This window comes from Triticum aestivum, chromosome 5B (genome assembly GCF_018294505.1).
Source record: "Triticum aestivum cultivar Chinese Spring chromosome 5B, IWGSC CS RefSeq v2.1, whole genome shotgun sequence".
Lineage (NCBI taxonomy): Eukaryota > Viridiplantae > Streptophyta > Magnoliopsida > Poales > Poaceae > Triticum > Triticum aestivum.
The window spans coordinates 691,723,605-691,730,400 of NC_057807.1; positions in this window are offsets into that span (position 1 = coordinate 691,723,605).

Genomic DNA, 6,796 nt, shown 5'->3' on the forward strand with positions numbered 1-6,796 from the left:
AATCCTTCAATGAAATCGAGTGAGATAACTGACCATGGCTTTTGAGGTATTGGCAATGGCTGAAGGAGCCCTGATGGCGAAATGTGCTCTGTTTTCGCTTGCTGACATACCATGCAGTTACACACCAGGGTCTTGACTTGGAGCTTCATCCCCTTCCACGCAAACAATCGTTTGACCCTGTTGTAGGTTGCATGGAAGCCCGAGTGTCCTCCCGCGGCACTGTCATGAAGCGCGCGAATCAGATGTTGCTGAGTGTCAATATCTTCACCAATCCACACTCTCCCTCGGAAGCGCAAGATACCATCTTGCAAGGTGTAGTCAGGTTCACTGTCCGGAGCCAAGGCCATTTTGGTCATGCGTTGCTGCGCCGCTGGGTCTGTTTGGTAACTGCGCTTGATAGCTTCTAACCAGGTAGGTTTACAGACGGAGATTGCGGCCATCTCTACTTCTGGCTTGTGCTCACGCCTGGACAGCGCGTCTGCCGCTCGATTTGTTGCCCCTATTTTGTACTGGATTGTGTATTGTCAGCCAATCAGTTTGGTGAATGCCCATTGTTGGATTGGGGTATTGAGGCGTTGATCTGTCAGGTTCAGCAGACTTTTTTGATCGGTGCGGACGACAAACTCTGAATGCTGCAGATAGGGCCGCCAGTGATCAATGGCCAGAAGTAAGGCCAAACACTCTTTCTCGTACGCCGAGAGGCCAAGATTTCGCGGGGCCAATGCTTTGCTGAGATACGCGACGGGGTGCCCGCCTTGCATCAGAACCGCGCCAATTCCCGTGGCACTTGCGTCCGTTTCAACGACGAATTGCTTCCGAAAATCTGGCAGTGCGAGCACCGGGGCCTGCACCAATGCTTGCTTCAGTGCGGTGAACGCGGCCTCGGCCGTTGGTGTCCAGAAAAAGATCGCTCCTTTCTTCAGCAGTTCAGTGAGGGGTTTGCTAAGTACGCCGAAGAAGCGAACAAATTTCCGATAGTAGCCTGCTAACCCCAAGAATCCACGCAACTCTTTGACATTCTGTGGCTCCGGCCATTCTTGCACTGCTTGAATCTTGCTCTTGTCTGTGGCCACCCCTTTGTCGCTGATGACATGGCCCAGGTAACTGATTTCCTTTTGGGTGAACATGCATTTGGACATCTTGGCTTTGAGATCTTTTTCAGCCAACAGTTGCAAAACCTGTTTCAGGAGCCGTCGATGCTCTTCTAGCTCTTCTGAGTGAATCAAGATATCATCCATGAATGCTAAGACCCCGTGGCGAAGAACTGGCTTTAGCACTGCGTCGACAACCCCCTGGAAAGTTGTAGGAGCATATGTGAGGCCGTATGGCATCACCCTAAACTGAAAGTGGCCCATATGCGTTCTGAACGCTGTCTTGTGTTCATCCTCCGGAACCAAGCGGATTTGATGATATCCCGCTTGCAAGTCCAGCTTCGAGAACCACTTAGAACCAGCCAATTCATCGAGCAGCTCATCAATCACAGGCATCAGGTAGGTCTTCTTGAGAGTGATGGCGTTGAGGTGACGGTAGTCGACGCAGAAGCGCCACGTTTGGTCTTTCTTCTTGACCAGCAGCATGGGCCACGAAAACGCGCTTGTACTGGGTGTGATCAATGTTTTAAATAGCGGGCTATGGCATTTAGCGGCGACCCCTAAAAACAGCTATAGCGGCAAATTGTACATGAAATCATTTAGCGGCAACACCCTCAAACAACTATAGCGGAGCTATAGCCGGCTATTTAAAACTATGGGTGTGATAAGTCCTTTTTCCAACATTTCCTTGACTTGAGCTTCTATCTCATCTTTTTGTTCAGGAGTGTAGCAATACGGTATGATATTGACCAGCTTGACTCCTTCAAGCAGAGGGATGGTATGGTCCCAGGGTTGTCGATCGGGCAGCTTGGACGGCTCTGCAAACACTGAGTGAAAGCTGTCGACGACATGTTGAATGGATGAAGGCACTTCCATGGCTTTTTCGGGATGATCGATTGCACACAGAGAGACCACATGAGCAATGGAATTACTTTGCTCCATCCGAAGTAACTGATCCATTGTCACTTGCTCGACTTGTTGCAGCTTGGGTTTCAGTCCAACCAGAGTAATAGATGTCCCTTGATGCTGAAACTGGAGCCTTTTTGCCGTCCAGTCGACCAACATAGGTCCGCACGCCTCTAACCAGTCCATCCCTACCACCATGTCATAAGAACCAAGAGGGAGAACTCGGAAGTCAGTCTCAAACTGCTGCCCTTGTGTCGTCCACGCACAAGCAGGTATGTATCCAGAGCAATTCAAGGTGCCCCCGTCTGCAATCTTGACTGACACGGGCAGCATTGGCTGAACTTGTGTTTCCAGTTTTTGAGTTGTTCCGTCACTGATGAAGCTGGGCGAGCTACCTGAATCGACCAAGATCAGCACCTCGTGGCCATTGATCAGGCCCAGCAATCGCACAGTCCGCGGGGTTGTTGCCCCTGTGGTCGCCACCTTGGAGATGGACATGAGTTGCTCCTCATCAGAGTCTAATTCACCCCCTTGCCTGTCCTGCGCTTCGGCCTGTAGCATTTCCAACAATTCTTCCACCACGTGGAGTTGAACGGTGGCAGCGCACTGATGGCCTTGCCCCCATCGCTCTCCGCACTTGAAGCAGAGACCACATGCGCGACAGTAATTGCGCAATGCGGCGATGCGGTCCTCGCCTCGCGCTGGTTCAGCGTGCCGGTCGGCTGCCCGAGCCGCGTCCAAGGCCCGGCGATCTTCTGCCGCTGCTGGGGGCGCGGGCGGCACTGGACGGGGGTGTCATCCACCCACGGCTGGCAGTGGGCGGGCGGGGTGTCGCGCTTGTCCTTGGTCCTTCCGGGGCATCAATCCCATCAGCTCCTCCTGTAACAGAGAAAGAGAAAAGGCGGAGTCCAAGTCGTGTGGGCGATGTAAAGCAACACCAATTCTTATGTCATTTTTGAGACCATCAAGGAATTGCGTAGTGAAGAGCAAAGGATCAAAAGCAGGGTTATGCGCTAACAACTGATGCATGAGTTCGTCGAACCATTCCATATACTCTGCAACTGAACCAATCTGATGAAGCATATTAAACTGCCTAACCTGAACTTGGTACTGGTCACGGCCAAATTTGGCACACACGGCAGAGCAGAGCGTCTCCCAGGTGAAGGACACGCCGTGTGCTTCCTGCACCCGCAGCCAACGCGCGGCATTACCCTCAAAATGGAGAGTAGATACCCACACCCACATCTCTTTCTGAACTCCATAAACACTAAAATATTTTTCACACTTGTTTTTCCAAAATTGGGGGTTCTCGCCATCGAATGGCAGAAAATCGAGCCGCGGAAGGGCCCAATTGCTATGCCCCCCAAACGAACCATGCGGTCCCTGTGGAAGATCGACTGGATGTGCCAGATCCCAGCCCGATTCGCCCGATCTTGAAGGGAAAGGGGGTCGGAGAGACTCACCCGTGACCGGAGGCGGCGTCAGGGTAGTGACTACCCCATGTGCCGAGCCCCCGGAGTCGATGTTCTTGTCGTGGCCACTTGGCCCGTGGTGCTCGGGGTCGTCGATCGGAGGAGACGCCGCCTGCTGCACCACCGCGCCCTCAGGTGATGTTGAAGACGCCGCCAGCATGGGGTGGAGGGCAATCCGGCCGACCTAGGTACGCAGCTCGTCGAGTTGCTGCTGCAGGTTGGTCACCGCCGGCCGCCAGAGCTCGAGCGACTGCTGGATCGCGTCGAGATGGGCGTCGTTGGCGGTGCGCCCATCGTGGACCGCCTTGGCCAGGGCGGCGATTTGCTCTTCCATGGCTGCCGCTTGTTGCGCTGCTTTGGTTTGGTATCGGGGCTTCTGGTAGAGCGGATCCAGGATGCTGGACCTCTGATACCAAGTTGTAAGGGGCCTGATCTAGATCTAGGGAGGAAGGGAGGAAGAAGGAAGCCGGCAGAGAAGTTCAGCTTCTTGTAGTCAATGTTGATACAATAATCGATACCCTCTCACCCACTCTCCACGCCAAGTAACACCCACGGCACGCAGGCCACACACCCACACAACGTGCTCTGACTACGCGGGCCCACTGGTCTCCCCTTTCCAGCGCGCCTTGACCTCGTCAACCTCGTCTGGCCGTGGCTCGGTGGTTCCGCTGTCCAGTGGGGCCGTCGTGGCTAGTGGGGACGCCATGCCAGTCGTGACATAGGGGAAAAAATTCAGAGTAGCCATCTGGACCCAAACGGACTCCTGAATACCATAGATAGCAAAGTACTGCTCACAGAGATCCTTCCAGAGGAGTGGATTTGCGCCATCAAACAACGTAAATGGCATGGTTAGTGGACTAGGTGTGACACTCCAAAATTTTAATTTGGTTTTCATCAAAAACTTTGTTGGATTTTAAAAGAGGGCATTTAAAATTTTTCCAGAAAACCTTCCTCTTAAAAACTTCCTTTTCTTTGGCAAGATTTTATTTTTATTCAAACTATGGTATTTGATCTTTTGAAACTTTTTCTCTGTTGGTTCCCTCTCAAATTATTTTGTGAGTTTAATCTTTTTCTTTTAAAAAGAAGCTCTATGAAAATTTGGGATTTTCATATCTTGAAAACCACCCATGACTTTGTATTTTGCCCATGTGATAAAACCCCTCCAAAACCTCCCCTCCTCCTTGTAATCAACCTAAGTTCTCTGTCCCAACTAATCCAAGCAAGTTTTGGATTTTATTATAATTATTTTTCCCCTCAAATCATTTCTGAAAATTATTTGGAGCCTGAGAGTTTTTCAAAGCAAGTACCCTTTTTCATTTGAGTTTTGACCTCAAACCAACTCTCCTGGAAAGTCCTTTGTACCCACAACCCAGAACCATCTTGATCCACTCCTTCTCTTTTCAAATTTTTCAAAATTCAGTCTCTGCAAGTTTGGACCAGATTTGCCAAATTTGGTGAAATTCATATCTACACTCCTCCAAAAATTCCACCAAAAATCATGCAGCCTACTGGAGCAATGAGTAGCCACTCCACCAAGTTTCAGCTCAAGGAAAAATCCCCAGAGGCCAAATTCATTCTGTCGAACACCTTGCTTGCGCTGTTGTTGTTCATTTTCAGAAAAATTCAGACTTCAGTGTCGTTTTTCGTCCGTCAGCTTCACTCACGCGTTGACAGTGCGCTTGGCGCGTTGCACGCGGCTTCTTCTCCCTGGCCAGCACCCCCGCACGCGCGCTTGGCGTCTTCCCAGCGTCGGTGGCGCCCCTGGCCGCCCGCGCCGGCGTGTCTTGCGGCGGCCGAACCCCCGTGGTAGCCGACAGGGGACGGAACGGCGGCTCAACGCCGTTCGGCGCCGCCCAACGCCCCTCTACTCTCCGCGTGGCCTCATGCATGCCAGCGCACGCCCGTGGCACCGTCGCCGTGGCCCGGCAAGCACGGAACGTGCTCACTGCCGCCGACGGGCCCGCGCCGCCCCGTTCTGTCGAACTCGCCCATAGCACAAAATCCCAGCCCGATTAGCACCTAAATGGAACCAGTGGACCTCAACGATGACGCACAACTCCCTAATTACCCCCGACCAAGCCCTGCGCCGCCGTAATCTTCACCGGAGACCCCCGTTCACGGCCACCGCCTCGGGCCGCCTATAAAAAGGGCCCCCGAGCTCACCCTCGAGCACGCACCACCTCTACACCTCACCAAAGCTCTGCCAAGCCACCCGGAGGACCTCGAGGAGGTCTCCTCCCCAACTCCGGCCGCCCCGATCCGCCTCGGCCTCCACCATGATTCGCTCCGGTGAGGCCGTCTCCGGCGCCCAAACCCCGTCAGTTACTCCCTCTAGCACCCAGTAAGCTAACGCCAGCATCAATTTGTCCTTCGCAGCTCTCTCCGACGAGTCCCTCGACCACCCGAGCCGCCGTCCACCGGAGCGAAGCTCGCCGTCGACGTGGTACTCGCCCGCGACCACCACCACCACCAACCGACGCGGGAAAGTGCCCTGAACACGGAGGTACCCTCCGATTCCCCTGCCTCATCGTGGATCGCCGCCGGCGACCACCGCGTCTCTCAGGCACCGGCGAAATCTGCCGCCCCGTTCGTATATTCAAACCTGACAAGCGGGACCCGCTGTCAGCCTCTCTGTCCTTTCTAAGCGAAGCGTTTTATGAAAACGCCTTCTGCCAAATGCGCTTTCCCTTTGGGCTGGCGTAGTTTCTGCCGAAGCGTTTTCTGTTTTTATAAGCTAGCCCCTGGGAACTTTCTGTTTCATTACAGATGAGTCCCTGGACAAAAACCTTTATAACTTTTAAACAGAAAGGTATTTTTGATTGATTCTTTTTCTGTTCTCTTTCAAATTTTGTCTAGTTTTTTATCAGATTTATTTGAAAAATATTTGGAATACTTTTTGTGCACCCCTTGGTATTTACGATAGCGCATATATTTTCTTTATACCGTAGATACCGAAGGAGGTGACGGAGCCGCGAACTTCACCGAGCTAGGCTCCGACTACTCTGAACCAGGCAAGCATGTTTGAACTTTTGATATGATGAGTGTCTTGGCATGTTTTGCATTTAGTTAGTTTCATGGCATGTTGATGAGCATACCGAAGAACGTTATTTTATGCAATGTTGAGGTAAGTGAGTTCGATGATCCATAAGTGGATGGATGTGAGTATGCATGGCCATGTGTTGGCATGAGGATGGGTAAGATGGCAGTGTTGTAGCATGCCAGGCTTATGCCAGACTATGTGACTTCAATGTCAACTTGTATCATTCCAGTTCCTTCCATTCTTCCTTCCTTGTACTACCACAGATTTTTCGTAAGGAATATGGCTTA